At 32.8% G+C, this 22,660-nt stretch overlaps 1 long non-coding RNA gene across 4 annotated transcripts in view; it reads right to left on the reverse strand.

Moving 5' to 3' along the window:
- LOC140696381 (uncharacterized) overlaps positions 1 to 22,660 on the reverse strand; it is a 310,247-nt gene that overhangs the window by 17,622 nt on the left and 269,965 nt on the right. For 3 of the 4 annotated variants that reach the window (XR_012072629.1, XR_012072628.1, XR_012072631.1), the window contains exons 7-8: positions 14,036 to 14,131; positions 3,221 to 3,310 (exon numbers count right to left, since the gene is read on the reverse strand). This is a non-coding gene — a long non-coding RNA (uncharacterized lncRNA). The remainder of the gene's footprint in view (positions 1 to 3,220; positions 3,311 to 14,035; positions 14,132 to 22,660) is intronic. The other variant, XR_012072630.1, reaches the window with a different exon arrangement.

Consider the following 22,660-nt stretch of genomic DNA (forward strand, 5'->3'; position numbering starts at 1 on the left):
GGAAGAGAAAAATGAGTCTCCATGTATTTGGGGAAGGCAGGAAGCCAAAGGAGAGATATGACAGATTGGGTGAGCTGACTCCCTTCACTATTCACCACCTTGTATTGTGGACAACGTTCTACTTCTCAGCAGACGAAACCTGTGGGGCTCAGGGGAGTCATGAAATTTAATCTCCAATTTCTTAGGTTGCATTTTATCCTAGTTGCTGATGATTCTTTTCTTTTACCTCAAATGAAGCAGTCAGTATAAGCTCCTGAAACCCAGAGTTTTTTCTATTAAGGAAAGATCCTACTGTAACTTGTAAATTCCTTATATCTCTATAATAAAGATCTCAAATGTAATTTTTCATTAAGGTAAGAGTTTTTTGCATCTAATTTTGCAAATAACATAAGCTTTGGGAGAAGTATTCTCTCCCCTTATTCTAGTTTAACCTGCTCGTTGGGCCAAAGAATCTAAATTTTTTTTCAGTCCTTACCCATTTTACATAAACTACACTTCGTGTAGCAGCAAGACCCATCTAAAATCAGCATGTATGTCAGATAGGAGAATATCTACGTAGAGTAATTTATACAGTGAGTCAATTTAAATGCCTCATTTAAATTTCATGGAAATGGTCTTGCTTGTCCAGCAACTGGCTGTGGAATCGGTGAGGAGGAACTTATTTTCTGGCCCCTCATTTTCTCTTATTGACACTCTCTAAAATCTAGCCTTCAGCACTTCTCTATCCAAACAACACAAAACAAAACTCATTTTCAGACTTAGGTAACTTCTTCAAGCCAATAAATTTCCCTTGCAAGTTAACTGCCATTTGCTAGAGTAGATCCGGTCTAATATTCCTCAAGGCAACTTGCAGGCTGTTCAACATTGAGGGTCACATTGCTGTTCTCTGTCCATATTCACTGTCTATTAGGAATTCACTCTGCTGCGTGCACAGGGGCCTAATCTGCAGAACCCAATTTGGGCACCAAGGCTCAGAGTTTTACAAAGCATGAATGTATTTCTGTTTATCTTAGTCTTTATCTGGCTCTAAAAAGTCCAGGTTTAATTGAAGCAGAGGTATAGTCTTGAGGTCATCTAAATCTCTTCCGTGTAAAAACCTATCATTGATTTTATAGTTTACTAAATAATGGATGGTTTTCTCCTCTGATACTTAAATTTTCCATAATCATACAGCTCTTTGTGGCCTTTTTGAAATCTTTACAAAAAATTGGTAAAACATAAAACCTTAATAACTAACCTTTTTATAAAGTGGACAACAATCTCTGCTTTGCCCAATCTAAATCATAGAGAACTTGCGGCAGGCAGAGGAGAGGCAAATAACTAGCATTTGGCTGCTAGGAAAATGGGCTCTTGGGAAGTCCCTCTGACTTCTGAGACCCAATCAAAAATGCAACTCACTGCTGAATTTGAAAACACCAGCCAGGTCACCCCCATGTTGTAAAAGGAAGACTTGATATTCTGATGACCACAGTGTTAAGCCTTGTTTGTACTTGGGTCTTCCTTACAACATTTTCACAATTCATCTTATTAAATGGTCGGGCCACGTTTAACTTTACACCCGCTTTCTCCAGACTACAGTGTTTGATCATAGATTCATAGATCATTTAACATGAGCAACAGCTACTTCACCAACAGCCTTGCTGTCGTTAAGCAGCAGTTACTGTCAAAAGTTCAGGAACAGGCCCAGCAGGATGATGAAAAGAATCAAGACACAGTGTCTCCCCAACTGTCACAACAGCAGAGACAAGCATCTGGTGTCCAGAACAGCAGGTAGAAAGGGCACCAGCAATGGCGGGCCTCATTCTGAAGCTTTTTGGAGTAGCTGTCCCCAGTTCCCAGCTCTGTCTCAAGGAACCACATAAAACACCACATAGCACAAATTAGAAAGTTATTTTGTCAGAAGTCTCATGGGACCATCAGTTTCAATTAAAGTTTCCCTTGAGAACTAAAAAGAAAATTTTGGTGAATGTACACAGAGGAAAAACAAATTACATACCTTACAAAAAATTTTAAAAACATACCTTTGCTTCTTGAAACCCATGTTCATAATGGAAATGAACAAATCTTTTGTTACATAGCATTTGTTATCTTGGTTTGCATCTGTTCTTGGTATAGTTATATCTTCATCTCTGACACTAGTTTCTGTCATAGTGATATTGTGAAGAATAAATTAGAGAATGCATGAAAAGTGTCTTGAATGGGGCTTAGAACAAAATAGACCTTCCATAAGTGATAACATTTTTTTTTTATTCTGAAGAACAAGGAATAAGTTCCCATAAATTTGAATGAAATGGTACTGTATTGTCAAATATCAAACTTCCAGGCAATACAGTAGGTTTTGCTACCAAAGAAATAGACTGAACTCCCAAAATTTGTCTATGTCAGTTTGAATGTATGGGTTGTGCTGAAGGCTCCAGGCCAGCCCACAAAATCATTAGCTTTTATGAATTTAAAATAGTGTTAACTTTCAGGGATAAAAATAAATTCTTCTTAAAGATACCACATCTTTTAGATATCACTGAATAAAAACTAAATGTTGTTGTTAGTACTATATATCTTTAATCTTGATTCTTGAGTAAAACGGCAAGTTTTTTAATTTAAATAATTGACAAGCAAATGAGGTCTTTTGTGAAAATCTTACATGGAATGCATTTAAGGACTTTGAGGCTGGATTTATTTTTTCTATCTTAACTATGACATATTATTGTCCTAGTTTCATTTATTTCCTTTTATCAAAATTTATATTTGGGTTTCCTCAATAAAAGAGATGAGTTGTTTAATAACATACAGTAGTATCTTGATTACAAGACCCATGTCTTATTTAATTTTTCAATGGAAGTGCTAGCATATAGCTGTAGATTTTATATATATACATACATATACATGTTGTATATGTAATATGTTTTATATAAATATATATTTTATAGTACATGTTTATTTTATATAGAGAGAAAAGCTAAAATCATATGAATTCTTAACTATGAAAAACTGAGAAACAGAAGTATAGTATTTATGTGATTCTAATGTGGAGAAATAAAAGAAGTGTTAAAGGTTAGGGTACTATATACTAAACAACAGATAGTACCATAGGACCTTGGCAATTTAGCAGATCTGTTAATTAAAATAACTTGCAATCGCAATAACACCATGGCTACCTTACAAGGGCTTTAATCGGGTTTCTTAAATTTTAACGTTAAGTACATACAATTCACTTGGATACCTTGTTAAAGTTCTGATTCAGTAGGTCTGAGGCAAGTCCCAAGAGTCTACATTTTACATCCTCCCAGATGATGTTGATGGTGACTACACTCTAGGAGCAAGTTTGAGACACACTGAATTACTTAGCCGGTATTTGACATTTACTATTGGCTGGACGAGCAATCTGGACTCAGGCTATCCCTCGGTTACATAATGAGCTCAGTGCTATCATCAAGAACCCCAAATCTTTTTATCCTTCTGCTTTAATACACTCATCGTTTTTGACTTATTACTTGCTGATCACAGATAGCTGCTACAACTCTAAGCATGATGTCATCACACAACCACTTCCAAAGGTGGGAAGCAGAGTGACATGCGTGAGGACTTTGTAAGAGTGCCTCTTCTTTTATCAGGTAAGAAAACTCATTTGCGAAGGCTTACAGCAGATGTCCTTTAATAGCTTATTGGCCAGAACTGATCATAAAACTATTTCCATCTACAGGGGAGGCTGGGAAAGAAAGTAGCTAGACTTCTCAGTCTCTGTAGTGAAGCACAGACCAGGAGAAAGGAGTTGAGAATGGCTATTAGATAATCAATAAACAGGTCATCTATAGAAGCTTTTGTAATGATTGCCCCTTGTGTGGGGTAGATGATCTAAACCTCTGAGTGAAGAAAAGAAAGGGAGAGCATCAACTAATTGATTTGATGAATACATTTTTATTAGTCCATTTTTCATGTTTCAAAAAGCATAGTGTATTTTTGGCAGAAGGTGACAGGTGATTTAGAATCATCTATTTATATTTTTAAAACATTTTCTTTTATTATTGAAGTATAATCACTTTACAATGTTGTGTCAATTTCTGGCATACAGCATGTTTCAGTCATACATACACACATTTTCATTTTCATATTTTTTCATTATAGGTTACTACAGGATATGGAATATAGTTCTCTGTTATATAGTATAAACTTGTTTATCTTTTTTGTATACAGTAGTTAGTATCTGCAAGTCTCGAACTCCCAATTTGTCCCTTCCCACCATTTTCCCCTCCCTGTAACCATAAGTTTGTTTTCTATGTCTGTGAGTCTATTTCTATTTGGTAGATTAAAAAAAAAAACCACACAAATGAACTTAAGATTCTACATGTAAGTGATATCATATAGTATTTTTCTTTCTCTTTCTGGCTTACTTCACTTAAATGACAATCTCCAGGCCCATCCAGGTTGCAGCAAATGACATTTTATTATTTTTGTATGGCTGAGTAGTATTCCATTGTGTGAGTGTGTGTGTGTAACACCCACACACATACACACACCACAACTTTACCCATTCATCTGTTGATGGACACTTAGTTTGCTCCCATGTCTTTGCTATTGTAAATAATGCTGCTATGAACATTGGAGTACATGTATCATTTCAAATTAGAGTTCCCTATGGATACACACCCAGGAGTGGGATTGCTGGATCATACGGTAAGTCTATTTTTAATTTTTTTAAGGAAACTCCATACTGTTTTCCATAATTCTTGCACCAGACTACATTCCCACCAGCAGTGCAGGAAGGTTCCCATTTCTCCACACCTTCTCCAGCATTTATCATTTTAGGACTTTTGAATGAGGGCCATTCTGACTGGTGGGAGGTGATATCTCATGGTAGTTTTGAATTGCATTTCTGATAATTAGTGATATTGAGCACTTTTTCATATGTCTATTGACCATTCATATGTCTTCATTGGAGAAATGCTTATTTAGGTCTTCTGCCCATTTTTGGATTGGGTTGTTTGTTTTTTTGTCATTAAGATGTATAAGCTGTTTATATATTCTGGAAATTAAGCCTTTGTCAGTAGCATCATTTGCAAATATTTTCTCCCATTCCATAGGTTGTCGTTTTGTTTTGCTTACAGTTTCCTTTGCTGTGCAAAAGCTTGAGTTTAATTGGGTCTCATTTGTTTATTTTTTCATCTTATTTCCATTGCCTGGGTAGACTCCTGTAGGAGAATGTTGCTAAGATTTATGTCAGAGAATGTTTTGCCTATGTTTTCTTTTAGGAGATTTATTGTGTCTTGTCTTATATTTAAGTCTTTAAGCCATTTTGAGCTTATCTTTGTATATGATATGAGAGAGTGTTCTAACTTCATTGATTTACATGCTGCTATCCAGTCTTCCTAACACCACTTGCCAAAGAGACTGTTTTCTCCATTGTATATTCTTGCCTCCTAGGTTGAAGATTAATTTGACAGTAAGTCTGTGGGTTTATGTCTAGGCTCTCCATTCTGTTCAGTTGATCCATATGTCTGTTTTTATGCCAATACCATTGTAGTTTTGATTATTGTAGCTCTGTAATATTGTCTGAAGTCTGGGAGGGTTATTCCTCTAGCTTCCTTCTTTTTCTTCAATAATGCTTTGGCAATTCTGGGTCTTTTGTGATTCCATATAAATCTTAGGATCATTTTTTACAGTACTGTAAAAAAAAATGTCCTGGGTAATATGATAAGGATCACATTAAATCTTTAGATTGCCCAAGACAATCAATAAGGCAACAGAGATCCTAAATGAGACAATAGAACAGTTAGACTTAATAGATACTTTCAGGACATTACATCCAAAAAATACACAGAATATACATTCTTTTCAAGTACACATGGAACATTCTCTAGGATAGACCACAGACTCAAACACAAAACAAGTATCAACAGATTTAAGAGGATAGAAATTATTTCATATACTTTTTGTGACCACAGTGGCGTGAAACTAGCAAGCAACCACAGAAACAGAAATGGGTCAGGGGGGAATTATTCCATGGAGACTAAACAACATGCTATTAAAAAAAAAAAAGAGTCAATGATGAAATCAAATTGGAAATTTAAAAATACCTTGAGACAAATGACAATGAAAACATAACCAGACAAAATCTATGCAATGGAGTAAAAGCAGTCCTAAGAGGGAAGTTCATAGAGCAGTATAGGCCTTCCTTAAAAAGCAAAACAAAATCGCAAATAAACAACCTAACCTACCACCTAAAAGAATTAGGAAAAGAACAACAAACAAAACCTGAAGTCAGCAGAAGGAAAGAAATAATAAAGATCAGGAAGCAAATAAATTAGACATTTAAAAAAATAAGAAAAAAAAATCTGTAAAACCAAGGCTGGTTTTTTGAAAGAGTAAGTTTAAAAAGCTAAAGCTTTAAACGTTCTTAGAAACAATGAACAGTACACACATGTAAATTTTAAAAATATGTGCAGTATATTGTGTATATGTATGTACGTGCAATATATTATATATGTGCAAATTGTACCAATTCTACCTAATACAGAAAAATGAAAAACAAAAAATATTAAATGTAATGCAAACACAACTTTTTCTACCTGTGTTTACTAGTCAAATAAGCTCATGCTATCTGTTACAAGAAGAAAAATATGATGGAGTTTAGACATCAAATAGCTAAGTATAACTGTTAAAAACAAGTAATTTAAATGATTAAATAAGATAAAAGTTTATATTAAGTTAAGCTAAATAATAGATATTCATAGCATATTTAGATTTTTTCCAAATAATGTATTGAGACATTGACTGATAAACATAAGTTTAAATTGATCTACTTTTGGCTTTTTAATTTTTATAAAGAGACAAAAGATATTTGGATCTGTTAATAAATGTCTTTTAGAGACATGTTTTTTATAGCACTATTTATAAACTTATTAACCTACTACAGATGCTAATGACAAAGTGCCTACTTCTTAATTTTCACTGGAAAATAAAGGTTAATAATAGTTAAAAATTATAATATGAAAAAACAGAACTAACAGAAACAAGAGTGAAGTAAAACAATTTTGTATATACAAAGTAGGAGACAAAATGGGATGTATTTTTTAATGAAGAGTATGCAAGGAATATAGGATGTGTTTTGTTAAGGAAAAAGAATGTCTAAAATAAAAAAATGGTCCAACAACAAGAAAGGAAAAAGAATAAGACAACATCTAAAGGGATATAGAAAGCTGCAAAAGGGAAAGAAATTTTATGTTGTGAGGTCAAAGCTGGCTAAATTGAATAGATTTATTTATAAGGGTTTTTTTAGATGATCTCAATAATGTACTGATGCAAAATTAGATTTTTAATTTTCTCTTTTTTAAAATCACAAAATTTCTCAGACTATTTGTTTGCTCTTAAAATATTATAAAAGGTCTTTCTTTACCTTTAATGTAATCTGCCTAGGAAACAAAGATTCTGTGCCTTGGAAAATATTTCCATGCTTCATGTCATCTTAATCAGATATTTGGTTATTTAGGAAAACTAAGTCTTTTCAATATTGAAAAAGCTAAGGTTTTGGGGTTTTTTTGTTTGTTTGTTTTTTACAACTATGTAAAATTCAGTATTTACCTCTGAAATCCTGTGATTCTATATGATCAAGTGTTTTAAACCTTTTGACATTTCTGACAAACTTCCCAAAATCAAATTCTGAATCAAGTCTTTCTGACCTCAAACTAACTTTGGGATTTTCCAGAGGGCCCCCGGAAGATCTCAAGGGTTGCTCTTTCTCCAAGAGAAATGTTGATTTATTTAGGCTTATGTTAAGTTACAGGGGAAACACTGTCAGATTAAAAAGTAATAGTTAACCTTTAAAAAAATGCTTACAAATAAACCTGACTTAGGAGATAAAAGACTTACACACTGATAACTACAAAACATTGATGAAGGAATATAAAGAAGATTTAAAGAAATGGCAAGAGATCCCAGGCTCTTGGATTGGAAGAATTAAAATGGGCAAACTACCCAAAGAAATCTACAGATTTAACCAGTCCTATTAAATTATCCAGGACATTTTTCACAGAACTAGAACAAATAATCCTAAAATTTATACAGAATCAAAAAAAGACCCAGAATTGCCAAAGCAATACTGTAAAAAAAAAGAATGAAGCTGGAGGCATAACCCTCCCAGACTTAAGACAATACTACAAAGCTAAACTAATCAAAACGTGTGGTACTGGCAGAAGAACAGACACATAGATCAATGGAACAGAATAGAGAGCCCAGAAATAAACTTACACAATTAATCTTCGACACAGAAGTCAAGAACATACAATGGAGAAAAAGACAGTCTCTTAGGTAAGTAGTGTTGCGGAAGCTGGACAGCCACATATAAATCAATAAAGTTAGAACACTCCCTCACACCATACACAAAAAATAAGTTCAAAATGGCTTAAAGACTTAAATGTAAGACAAAATACAATATTAATCTCCTAGAAAAAAACACAGGCAAAACATTCTCTGACATAAATCTTAGCAATGTTCCCCTAGAGCAGTCTACCCAGGCAATGGAAATAAGAGCAAAAGTAAACAAATGGGACCTAATTAAACTCATAAGCTTTTGCACAGCAAAGGAAACCATAAACTAAATGGAAATACAATATAGGGGATGGAATCTTTGCAAATGATGGGGCTGACAAGGGCTTAACTGCCAGAATATATAAACAGCTCATACAACTCAATAACAAAAAAACAAAGAACCCAATCCAAAAAAGAGGGCAGACAACCTAAACAGACATTTCTCCAATGAAGACATACAGATAGCCGATAGATATAGCTCAATATCACTAATTATCAGAGGAATGCAAATCAAAACTACAATGAGGTATCACCTCACACCAGTCATAATGACCATCATTCAGAAGTCCACAAACAATAAATGCTGTAAGAGGGTGTGGAGAAAAGGGAACTCTCCTATGCTGGTGGCAGGAACATCTGGTATAGCCACTCTGGAAAACTGTATGGAGATTCCTTAAAAAAATTTTAAAAATTAAAAACAGACTTACCATATGATCCAGAAATCCCACTCTTGGGCATATATCTGAAAAAAAATTCAATGTCCACAGCAGCACGATTTATGGAAGCAACCTAAATATCCATTGACAGATGACTGGAAAAAGAATAAGTGATACATGTATGCAACAGAATACTACTGAGCCATGAAAAAGAATGAAATAATGCAATTTGCAGCAACATGGATGGGCCTAGACATTATTATACTAAGAGAAGTAAGTCAGAGAAAGACAAATATCATATGATATCACTTACATATGGAATCCAAAAAAAAAAAAAGGGACAAATGAAGTTATTTACAAAACAGACTTACAGACATAGAAAACAGACATATGGTTTCCAAAGGGGAAAGCCAGAGGCTAAATTAGGAGTTTGGGATTAACAGATACAAACTACTATAGATAAAACAGATAAAGAACAGGGTCCTATGGTATAGTACAGGGAAGTATATTCAGTATTATTTAATAACCTATAATGTAAAAGAATATGAAAAAGAACATATATATATTTATATATATATATATACACATACATATGACTGAAGCACTATGCTGTTCACCATAAATTAACACAACTACATTTCAACAATAACAAAAAAGTTGTAAAAACTTCAAATCATGACAAATCATTTTTTATATAGTTTCACAAAATACTTTCACATAATAGTTAATGATTTAACATCATTCTTTGAAATAATTTTGTTTAAAGAATTTAAAAACATTTTAGTGGCTAAAGAACTACTCAAATAGAAATTGTCAATGGAAGCAGAGCCTCACAAAGTGATAGAATCAACATAGATATATTCTGATCTTTTCTCAACACTGCAGGTCAAGGAATCCTCTTTAACAGAAGAATTTGAAGCAATTAGCTTATAAGAGAGTGGTATAAAAAGAATATTAACATATATTTTCACTGACAATTTTAACTTCCCACTATCTAAAATGTTTTTATACCAATATAAGTTTACTGAAAAGGCAGCTATGATGGTTGAGTAGACTAGAAGAAAAGCAAAGATAAATATTTGATTTTTATGGAGACTAGACTGTGAAAAAACCTGATGAATTAGCCCTATATTTTAAGATCAACCTCTCTGGTTAAATAAATACTTGTGTCTACCTGATGCAGATACCATAGAACCACACTAACAATCTGTTTTGCTTGGCAACCATGTTCTAAAATCAGTATAAATTAGGGTAGGCTAGTTTATGAGTAACAACAAACTCTAAAATCTCAGTTGACTAAACCAGTAAAATGTACTGACATCTGCTGCCCCAGGGTAACCAGCTCTATAACAACTAGTCTTTAATCTGTGACCCCAAAATAAGTTTGGTTATTAGGTTTTATTACTATTAACAACCACATTGATGAAAATAATGTCTTGCTTTTGTAAAGCTTTCTATGGTTCAAATGGCAATATCCTACACACTGTTCTATTTTTCTCAGTACCTGGGTGAGATGTTAATGGACTTAGATCTAAGGGTCAAAGGTATTAAATGACTTTCTCTAGTTTATTCAGTCCATAACCAGCAAAGACAGAAGAAACCAGCTCTTCCAAAAGCATTAATCTGGTGCCTTTACCACTAAAATAACAATAAAGGTTAAATTGTACTGAGCACATATTATATGCTAAGAACTGTGCTAGGTTCTTTCTATGCATTACTGAGTTTAATTCCCAGAGTAACACTGTAGAAGGGGTGTTATTAATACCCTTACTACAGAGATGAGGCAACTCAGCCTTAGAACAGCTGAGTACCATGCCCAGTCAGAAGCTGTTTTGGGGACTCTGATTCCAAGGCCATACTGACTCAACACCCTACATTTATTATTAGTTGACACTCCCTCCACTTCAGACTTCTTACCAGAGACATTTCTTGTCCTATTTCCAAGGAAAAGCAGAAGAGGAAAGAAGTAAAGTGAAACTTAAAGACTGGCCTGAAGAAGAGTGAAGAGAACAAACCTGGGGTAAAAACAGCATGCTTGTTACTAGCTAACAGAGGCAACTGCAGCTGGGAGCAATGCCACCATCGCTTCTGTTTTAGGAAATAAATCCTTTGCTTGGCACTTGCCCACTCACCTTTGGTGGGTCTTCTCAGACTGTAAGTACTTCCTTACCACATCCAAACACTCATAAGAATCACCTTCCTTTCTAACTTACCATCCCAAACATGCTGATCATTCAGACCACTTTCTATATGTCCTTCACTTATCTATTGCAATCAATGTCTGAATAGACCGTAAGAGGCTAGAGGGCAGGTTCTGGGCTATTGTGAATAGAACCTAAAATGCTACCATAGTTCTCTCAGACAAACATTCCACGTACACATGCAAATACAGAAATATATCTTTTAAATTTGGGGGATTATTCTGATAATTGAGTATCTCCCCATTTTCTGCAGAAAACAAATTCACATATACTGTCTCATTGATCAATGTAACACAGCATAAATCTCTACCACTGTTCTATTTCCTGAACTCTACACCTCTCATTCATAGAATAGTAGAAATCTTGACCTTGCAAACATTCATTAATTTAATGCTTTCATGACCTTGTGCATGGTTTTCTCTGCTTTGAAAACTGTCCCAGCCTTCTTCAAATGTTTGATTTCCACTTATCCTCCAAACTCCAATCTCTAAACCTTTTTCTCATCCTCCTCAACCATAATCATTCAGTTCTCTTCTCCCAAATATCTATAGTATTTTGCTTATATATTGATTACAAAAATTAACACACTGCATTCCACTTAAGGTAATGCAGTAAAAATCTTTATAACCAGTTTTTTAATTTATTCAACAAACACTATATGGTTTTTCTTGAGGGCAGAGACTTTAATCTTCCCTGATCATTTAATTGTTTCAGCTCCTAGGTCCATAAAACTGGGAACTCTTCATTTACTTTTGTAATACTAAACCTGACACACTGAATTAATTGGAATAACAATATCTGTTATCATGTACTGAACTACCATATACCAGGGATTTTAGCTATTTTATTTCAATATATCCTTAAGAAAAAAAAATGTTTGGAGGGATGATTACTATATTTCTTTTACGTGTGAAGAAATTGAGTTTAGGAGCGATTAATTTGCCTTAATCCACACAAGAATTAACTGTCAAATCTGGGATTTCAATTCAGTTCTGTTTTAAGGCAAGGTTTTTAACCACTATGTGCATGGTTTCTCAAAAAGCAGGTAGCTCAGCAAGTGGTAACTGAATGTTAAGCTTTTGATAAATAACTTGCTATTAAAGAATTAAATGAATTATGAGGAATAAAGCACTATTTTTGGTGCTAATGAGGATAGAAATATCCAATTCTATCTAAATTTTTTAAGATTTACTACATAGTCAATTTTCAAAACCAAAGCACTTTTTATAAACTATGTACATTGGATCACTACTACTTTTTGACTTAAAGATCTGTTTAAGACAATATTCTAAATATTCCATCAGAAATAGAATAAGACAAAAAGTTGATAATGAAGAAATTGGGGAGCAGTAAGTTAAACTGTTAGAAAACAGGTTATACAATCCATACAAAGACCTAATCAAGGCAGAGAAACCACTCAAGGATTACATTAAGTAATAGGGTTAAGAAGAATGTAGTCTGAAAAAGTTGAGTATCCTCTAATAACTATAAGTACATGAGTTTCTAAAATGCCATACATAATATCCATGAAATTATGTTGCATAATGTAGTAACACGTTATGCTACCATTAACGCATTATAACTATGTCATTTGGAAGGCTAATTTTTCGTGTAAAACCACTTAACTACATAAAATTGAAAATAATGATTATTGTAACTACTTTCACTTTTCATCTTTAGAAGTTAAGGATTAAATACTCCATATGCAGTTATTTTATGATGATGTGTATTTTTATGGAGTGGTCATATAGTGTTCTAAGTAATAATTGTCTTAAAATTCCTAAATACATAAATCATAAGATCTTTTCACATATTATCATTATGAAAAGTCAAGGTAAGTCACTTAACACCTACTTAACAATGCATATAGAGTTGAACATAAAACTTGGATAAAATCTAAAAAGAAAACTACAAGTTTTGAGAAAAAACTAAGTATTAAAAAATATAAGGCCATTATAACTGTTTAATAATAAAGCCTAATTCTCTTAGAAGCACCTATTCCCTTAAAATACTAATGTTCATAAATATTCTAAATTGTTTTTTAATGATATAATTTGTTTTAGAGGAATAATCTCTACCCAGATTGGTTTTGTTAAGATTCCTGGGGAGAAAAAAAGAAGGAAAAGGGAGGGGAGCTGAGGTTTTTATATACAAGATTTATCTAAATCCATGTAAAATAGTATATTATTTTCTTCATTTTTAGGAATAAGAAAAATAAGACTGAGGTAAAAATTTGCTCAATGTCACAGAGCTAATATAGCCAAGAGAGATTTCCAAAATATCATGTGCCATGTATTCAGTCAGTGAACATTTATTAGGTATCAGACATGGCTCTAGATGCTGAAAGTTAAAAGACGTTGAAGACGAGGTTTCTATCCTTAAGAATCTCACCATACAGTGAAGGGAGACAGAAATAAACATATACTTGTAATGTGATGAGTAGTGTAAAGGACCCATCTTAAGACACTGTGGGAGTTTAATCTATGAAGTCTTCCTGTAATGTGGGTGTCACGACCAGGAGATTAGATTATGGAGAGTGAGGAAAGAAAGAACTGCATCTTTATTTGAACTTGTCCTTAAGTGTTTTTATTTACCTGCTATTTCCCCTTGTCTCCCTTCTATTTTATGGCTATCTAGGCTTGACTATATGACAGAAACTATTCTTTGTGAGCAAAAAACCCTGATAGTTTGCATGATATATGGCACATAATACAGTTGGCATTCAAAAAGCAAACAGTTTAGGATTTTTTAAAAATCCCAATTGTTAGCCTTCAAGAATACGTAAAGACTGTGTAAAGGCTCACAATAGAGTGTTCAAATGAAGATTAGACAGAAGAAAGCCTAAACGTAACTCACTTTGATAAACAATACTCTTACCTTGGTCATCACATTGGTCTCTTCAAATCGCAACCACCAAGATTTCATGAATCTTTTGTGTTAAGGCTTCCTTCTTGAATTGATCATTGATGATCCCTATATTTAAGATATGAAAGCATTACAGATGGTCATGTACATTTTCTATCACATTTATTATAATTATTAGTTATATTACTAGCTATATAAATCTTTAAGATTGTTTATTAATGTATTCTTTTCAAGGATTTATGATTGGGATTCTTCACTCTTTTCTTTTCCTCTATCATATTTGTCATTTCTTTCTTGTTTTCTTATGGTTCAGATTATATATCAACCCAATTTTTTTTTGCATTGGAGTTGGCAACATTTCCCAATTATCAGCTGCAAATTTAATTAACATGCTGTTTATTTCTTCTTCCAGATAATTAATAAAGTTGTTAGAGAAAACTTGGATGAACACCAAACACCCCACCAGACAGCTCCCCTAAGTTGGATGCTCTGCCATTTATAATTACCTTTTTCTTATGGTCCTTAAGCAAATTTTCAGTGTTCATTCCAGAGCCAATTTAAATTAATTTGGAGGGAACTACTTTAAGAAACACACCAACTGTTCCATAGTCCCTTCTTAGATCTTTGATTCTGTAAAATATTTATACTTTATAACTCATGCCAAGTCTATATTAATGAAATTGAACATTTAAGCACAAGGAGAGAAAAATCTGAAAGTTCTCTAAGAGATCATGGTCTCAATAAACATTTAAGACAAAGTTCTAATTGCATTATTTATGAGTTAAATGAGAACATGAAAGAGGCATTTACTTTTCACCTTTTGCGCCACTGATTTCCCATTTCACTTAATGAAATTACTAGCTGATTTCAACTTTTATTAATCATTTTTCTGGCATACAATATGTTCTTTAGTAATATATTGAAAAATAATTAAATTTTTTGCCAAAATTGAAGAAGAATTTCAGGAAATCTTTACATTAATATAATTTCAAGAGTTTTCCAAGTATAAAACTTTAACACTAAGCCAGGGTTGTTCTCATAATTTTAAACACGTATGAGGCAATACATTCAAAGTTAAATGTTCTTCTTAAGTTTCTACATTATGTGTTAATATATATATTATTATTATTATTATTATTATTATTATTATTATTATTATTATTACTATATGTGTTGCCAGCTTTGAATCTTATAATCATAGAAATTTAAAGCTGGAATATATATGAACTACTAATTAGTACAATTCCCTTGTTCTATAGTTGTTGAAAAAATACACTTAAGTTAGAAATGCTAAGTTGATCAATTTGAGCAGTGTAGAATCACTTTCCTTGAACCAAAAACTTTATAGATTCATATCTCTTATAGATATTTAAAAGTCCTTATTTTCTGAATGTGTTGATTGTGGCAGCAATCCAGAAGACCACTGTGTATGTGCTGGGTAGATAAGTAATCGACTTAACATCTTTTCCAAAAGCCAAGGAGACATCACAATCAGAAGATAGCATTGTAAATTAATGGCATTAATATAATTAGATTGTTATAACACAACAAATCTATGGTATGTGGAGTTATAGACTGCCTGCTCAATTACTGGAAACAAACAGATATGCCAATGATCATTTGTCATACTTAAATTCAAGCTAAGGGTATTTATTAATAGAGGAAAAGTTCCAGGAACTCTAGAAGCAGGGCCAATAAGGAATCTTACAGCCAATAACCCCTTGTGTCCAAGCACAGTAGGTAACCAAATATAGAGGTTTTAGTTTTCTCTTGTTATAACTCACTAAGCAATGATTACTTAAACATACATAAGATATTAAAACATTTCCAATGGAAATAGCTTTGGTTTTCTATTAACTTAATACACATTTTTCCATGAGAAAGCCCAATGTCTTATGTCTAAATGAGCTATATGGGACTTTGATATTAAGTTGGTGGCTTTTCTTTAAGTATGAAATACACGTTTGCCAAACTCTTCTACATCGCCATTTTCCCAAGAAGATATTTTGAAATCATAAGATGTGCTACAGTTAATTTTCACTTACAGTTGTATCCCAGAATATACATATAACACTAGTAGTTGTGAACTGGATAATGCAAAGTCTGTCCTTCACAAATATCTCATATCTTACTGAAGATCTATTTCCTTGAAGTGAAAAAGCCTTCTAAATAGAATTCCAATTATTGTTGAATAAGTTATTAAGATGTACATCAATTATATGATTCAAGACAGAGAACTGAGCACACATTTTAAAACCTTCTGCCATTAAGACATCCAGAAAAAATACTTCAGAATTCTGAAGGAGAAATTATAGGGAAGAGGAGGACAAGAATATCAGAGGACTGATCATTTTATAAATTTCTTAAAAGTGAAAACATGTGGAATCAAACCTATGGATTAAAGAAGTGCCAGCTAATTTTAAAATTTTATGTAAGTAATGAGTATATTACATATACACACACATACGTATATCCCCAGCATATTGATTCTTCAGAGTAGGAACCTTCAGTATTGACATATACCATGGAGTGAAGTGTGACAAGGCTCTTGTCTGCTAGACCAAAATGAAGCCTTTCAATTGGTAACAAACTGTATCCACTCACATTGGGTTTTTTTTGTTTGTCCTCTTAAATCAGGTTAGGGGCCAGTAATAATAAGAGAAAACCACATGAACTATTTTAATCAAACTAGTTCTTCATCCATAAATAAAAAACAATCACTAAAGAATCATAAGACCTAGAGAATACCAGTAGTTTAAAAGAAAAAGACTGAGATAAAGAGACAGAAAGGCTAACATCAGCAGAGGCAGAGAAAATTAAAAGAAAAAGGGCTGTTAAAAGAATTCCAAAAGTACTCTCTCAAATAGCATTGAGATGATATTGCACTAAAACACAAGAAGATGCTGCTACTTAAAAGGAGTAGAGAACAAGAAATAGCTCCTGAACTTGAACTAAGTAATAAAAAATATAATAATCATAATTTACTGAATTTACTGAAAAACTCCCTGAACAAGAGTAAAACATCAAAGAGACTGAACACTTGAGAAGAAAGTAAAAAAGACATGGGAAGTAAATTTGGGAAGAACAAATTTTTCTAACAGAATTTGATGCATTCATTAGTCAAAAATATGTTGAATGCTTACTAAGTGCTACATATTATCCTCATGGATTTTGTCATGGTAGTGAATAAGAGTCTTTGCCCTAGTGGACTTTATATTCTATTTAAGTGGATAAACAATACTCAAAGCATTTCAAAGAGAAAGAAAGAGACAAGAAAATATAAGAGAAACAAAGAACAAATAAGAACCAAAAAGATAAAATAAGTAACTGATAGAAGAATATTTTCCAGACCTTCTAAATATATAGTGAAAGTAATTTTTAATCTAAAATTCTATACTCAACCTGGTGGGTGAAGTGGTATGCTGAGAAGAACTTAACAATCAGCTCTCAAAAAAAAAAAATAGCCAACCTGATTTGTATTATTTGATTATTTCTATGGAATAAATTCCATCACGACCAATTTCAAGACACCAAAAGTGAGGTCACAGAATTGAGAAGAGATACTTAGAAGTCAGCATTTGTGAGCTGGTATGAGCCATCTCCAGCATACCAGTGGGAGTAGTGAAATAAAGAATATTTTTTTTTGAAACTCCAAGGCATCAGAAGTTCACCATTCATCTACTCTTTAAAAAAAAATTAGAATATTTTAGAAAATGAAAATGAAATGTAAGAAACAGGAGGATATGAGATCCAAAATATAATTGGTCTGATCCAGGAGTGCTTTAAGTCTTAGAAAGTAGTCTGTTTGAATTTCATCATATATCCAGTAATATAAAGAGAATATAGTTCTATTTTTAATGAGAAAACTATATAATTAGAAACTCCACCTGTTCAAGAAAGCCATAATCCAAATTTGGGGCACTGATTTTAAGAAAATAAAAGAAGTTTGAATTTGACATTTAGGTTATCCTTCTTTAAGAGAAATGGAATAAGTTAAAAAAAACTACTTGCTTTTCTACAGAACCAATGATTACATACTGCATTCTGTACTCTACAGAACTCATTATTTTTACTATAATATTTCAAATACTAATCTTTAGCAATTTTCAGACTTAATCTAGATATAAAGTATAGAAAATTAAATTATTCTATATAAATATACATAAATTTATTATGCTATATTATATATACTATGTGTTATATAGTATAAAATTATATAAAAGCAAAGGAAGGAAGGAAAGAAAAGGAGAGGAAGAAAGGAAGGAAGAAAGAATTGACAATACAAACTAATGACACAGCTAACAAAAATTGGGAGGGGTAAGAGAAAGGGATGAAAAAAGAGACAGAATCAATGTCATCTTATGTATAGGTGAGTTATATATAACACCAAAAAGTTATGGATCAAGAAATAAAAGGTTAAGAATAGTATCTGATCTTTAGAGGTAACCCATATAACTAAAGATAAAAATATAATTCACAAACTTTAAAGGTGTTTAAGAAGAAGAAAATATTAATGACCTTAATTCTTGATCTTAATGAGAAACCAATAGACGCCATCTATGGTTGACAAATTAACAGAATTGAGAGCTTATTATTTAGTGTTACAGAGGAAGCAGCAGAAAGAATTGACAGGAAAACTCTTAATTTTATCTTTCTGTACTTTCAATATTTCTTTTTAAAGTGCAGTTATATATAGAGGAGACATATTTTCAAGCTAAGGAAGGAAGCTACATGGAGAAGATAAGATGGCAGCCAGTCTTTCAGAATCCTCTGCTCATTAGCACACCCACATGTATCTTCATTCCTACGAACCAAATAGTTCTTTCCCCTTTTATGTCTCTCAGAACATGTTACACTTTTACACAGATCTTGAACATGTCTCTTTAGGTTTATTTTTTGGTGTTATGTATTTGTGTTAATATTAAAAATGACAATTTAGTCACTATTTTCTAACACAATATGTCCTCAGCATGTGAGAAATCTATTGACTTCTGTATACTAATTTTATAACCAGCCAATACACAGAATTTTCCTAATGTTTGTGACATGTTCAAATGTCCAATATTACTTTTATGTTTGGATAGTGCTTTAGCCAGAACAACATTCTATTTTGGTCCCTAGCCTTCCTAATCGTCCTCACCACACCTTGTAGCTATTTGTAATGATGGTCTCCAAAGTGGACAACTCATGCTGTTAGGATATGGGAAAATACCAGACCTTCTAGTGAAATTTATATTAATCTATGAAACAGAAAGAAATTTTGCTTTTCTAGATATCAACACTTGTCCAAAGGAGAGAGGCTCATTGCTATGTATTCCGACTTGAGGAAAGAATTGGGTTCCACAATGTGGTTGAAAGAGATGGCCTTACATAGTTTTTCCCTTAGCATATCATAAAAAATTGCAGTTTTCGTACTGCAAGACAAAAAGAATGGGCTTTATTTTCATAAAAGCAATCCATTTAAAAAGTAGAACCTTTAAAGCAGTGTTGAATAACATGAAGAATGCCATGAAAATCTTCACTGATTATCTTATAAAAGGAAAGTTCTCAGAAGAGATACGGGTTTTTATTTTATAAAAGTTGTTAAAGATGACAAATGACTCCAGTGGTACGGTAACCAGCTTTTTTTTTCCCAAAAAAATAAACATACTTACTATATCTCTTTAAGTAAAGAGATTTATATCAAGGGCTGAGAAACTATTTTGAAAGAAATATATATAATGAAAATGAATTATGAAAATAGATATTTAGAGATGATTCTGGATTTTTGAAATCAAAGTGATGCATCTTTGTCCACTTAAAAAGGAAAAAAAAAAACTTAGAAAGAATTTCCTAACAGGTTTTGAAATCTCCCAATTGAAGAATTTCAGCAATGTTGAAGTTATTCATTAAAATACTAAAATTCCACTCAGTCCAACCAAATAAAAAATAATTGTCATCAGACAGATGGAAATTGACTGTCAATATCCAAATGAAAATATTTGCATATTTTGGGGGACAGAATTTTAAAATCAGTATAATGATTTCATAAATGCATTTCCTTTATAATAACTTTGTGAGGTATTACTTCCAGCTCTGTTAACAAAACCAAGTATCAAAATAAACTGAATCCAGAGCCAGTCTGTGGAAGCTGCTATACTATCAGAGTTTAACCAAGATTTCCAAAAGGAAAAAATCATATCCAATTATTTATCATTTCCTAAAATATTATCATTAATAACATTACTAGAAGCAAAATTTTACCCTATTAATAAATAAAATATTAAAATATTTCCTTTATCTTCTCTTACCTTTCTTAATAGTCTCTTCAGGTATAAATTAGGATATATATATATAAATGAATACATGTTAAGGATGCTTGCTCAAATATTTTACTGATAGAAGTGGGAAATATAAAAATTTAAACTGAGCGTAAGGCACCACTCAGTGTGATAGTTCTATAATAGGACCTTAGTGGCCCAAAGAGCAAACATCTCTTTCCAAGGTCCTAACTTACTATTAGGAAACTCACTTGTTTAGAGAAGAATACAGCTTATCTGTTGGTAGGCTAAGATAACATTGTGCTTTTTTACCTGCCTTTCTCCACAAGCTCAGATTCTAAGGAAAATAAAGAGAAAAGAAGGCAGATTTTCTTATAGCTTTGGTTTGATAATTTATATACTAGATATTTATTTAGGTTCTGAAATATTTGGCCACTGAGTGGCAAAAAATATTTTAGATCAGGAAACCAAATTATACATTTAAAATGTATATATATTTTGACAGCTAAAATTAAAAGATAAAATTTTATGCTAAAATTTTACATATGTAAAGTTTCAAAGGACAATGACAATAATTTATCTACTTCAGCCCCTGAGGTATCTCAGCACGCCTTAACAGAACATTCCATTGTATTTCAAGATCACTTCTTAATAAGTAAATACTATATTAATTAAGAATTTATTTTTCCATTAGATGTGGCAATACAATGAAAGAATTCCACAAACAGCATCAGTAAAAGGCACATTTTTTCTCAATATTTTATAGCTAGATAGTGAAATTCTCAAAATGTAACTTTTTTAGAAGTAGCAAGTTATAGTCATGATATGCATATCATGTTTGTAAGTTTAACTATTTATTGTCTTTCCTCTGAGATTATGTCTTCTGAGAGCAAGAAGTTGATTTTTACATGTTGAGGGGCTCTCTGCAGAATTGAGTTTTGCTCAAAAATCATTGCTGGTTAACCTCTATTCCTACTTTTTTGGCAAGTTGTTTATCAAATAAAGAATTAAAACAGGTACTTTGGTGTACTAAGTTTGAGAAAGTGAGGAATTCTTGGTGACAAAGTTCCAGATCAGGTCTCTCATAATACAGTTGTTACCTCAAACATTTATGATACTATTTTTATTTCTGTTAGTATTTACTTTTTAAAAAAGTGTACTTATGTGCAGCTCAATTTCTTTGTGGCCTCGCAAATTTCCTGGCAGGAAAGATGTATCCAACCCTCTCCCTACATTGTCAGAATGGGTTCAGAATTCAAGCTCTCTTTGCACTCCATCCAACAGCAAGGAGGGTTCAGGGCTGAGATGCAGGTAGATGCTCCCTGATTTCAGCTCTGCTAGCTGTGAAGTCTGGCTAATATCTATCTCATGGGGGTATCCAGAGGATTAAAAAAATAGACTTTTATAAAGCTCTTTGGAGATCCTTGGATAAAAGGGGCTGCCGAGGCATACAGCATTCTTATCTCCCCAGTTGCCACAGAGCCTGCGATTTCTCATGGCATGTTGCATCAACCCGGGAAAAAGCAAGGGTGAGCTGTGGAAAACAGGAACACTGACGACTGGAAGGGGCAGATAGCCCCAGCCCATGTGAACTGCACGGCTGCCTCCTGGGATGCCAGAAGAGAGTCAGGATTGTAATTAACGGATGGGGATGTTGATTCTCTTTCTGGGATAACGGTGGCATTGCAAATTGGTGAAATTACACAGTTTGTGTTCTGTAATTTTGTTTGACTAAAAAAAAAATGAATAAAATAGCCTCTAGGAAAACTTAAAGGAAGCATAGCATCAAAATGTGTAATGTGAACAGCTTAGCATCGAACTTGAAAGGTATCCTGCAGTTAACTATTTCATTTCTAGGCCAGGAATTTCTACCAACCAAGTTGGGTAAGCATTCTTTATAAAGATCTTGCTGGGTTTTGCCTATGGATAAAAATGGTGAACAAGACGTTGCTAGAGTGAGAAAAGTCTTTAGCTTACGCTGTACATTGTTTTAAAATACATGCCATATTCTGAATTCCTTTAATTCGAATAAGCCACATTTTGGCTTTTAAAATGCTATTAATTTCAATTGACTCATATTATAAATACCACCTGTGAAAAGCATGTAGTTTCTCTTCCCTACAGAAAAACTAATTAGGTATTCCATACTGCTTTTTATATGACATAATGACATTAATTTCTTGTATATGTGTGTGGGGGGAGGAGTAAGGCAATAGAAAGAATATTCCTTATTCCTTTTTCTCTGATGGTGCTAGAAATCACTGAAAGAAAGTAAAATGCAGGGACTAAATAAAAATACGGGGTAGAGAGAGAAAATCAATAAATATCTAAATTATTTAAAGAAAAGCTACTACCGAGTGTCTTACTGTCATGCATC

Source organism: Vicugna pacos, chromosome 5 (assembly GCF_048564905.1).
Source record: "Vicugna pacos chromosome 5, VicPac4, whole genome shotgun sequence".
NCBI lineage: Eukaryota > Metazoa > Chordata > Mammalia > Artiodactyla > Camelidae > Vicugna > Vicugna pacos.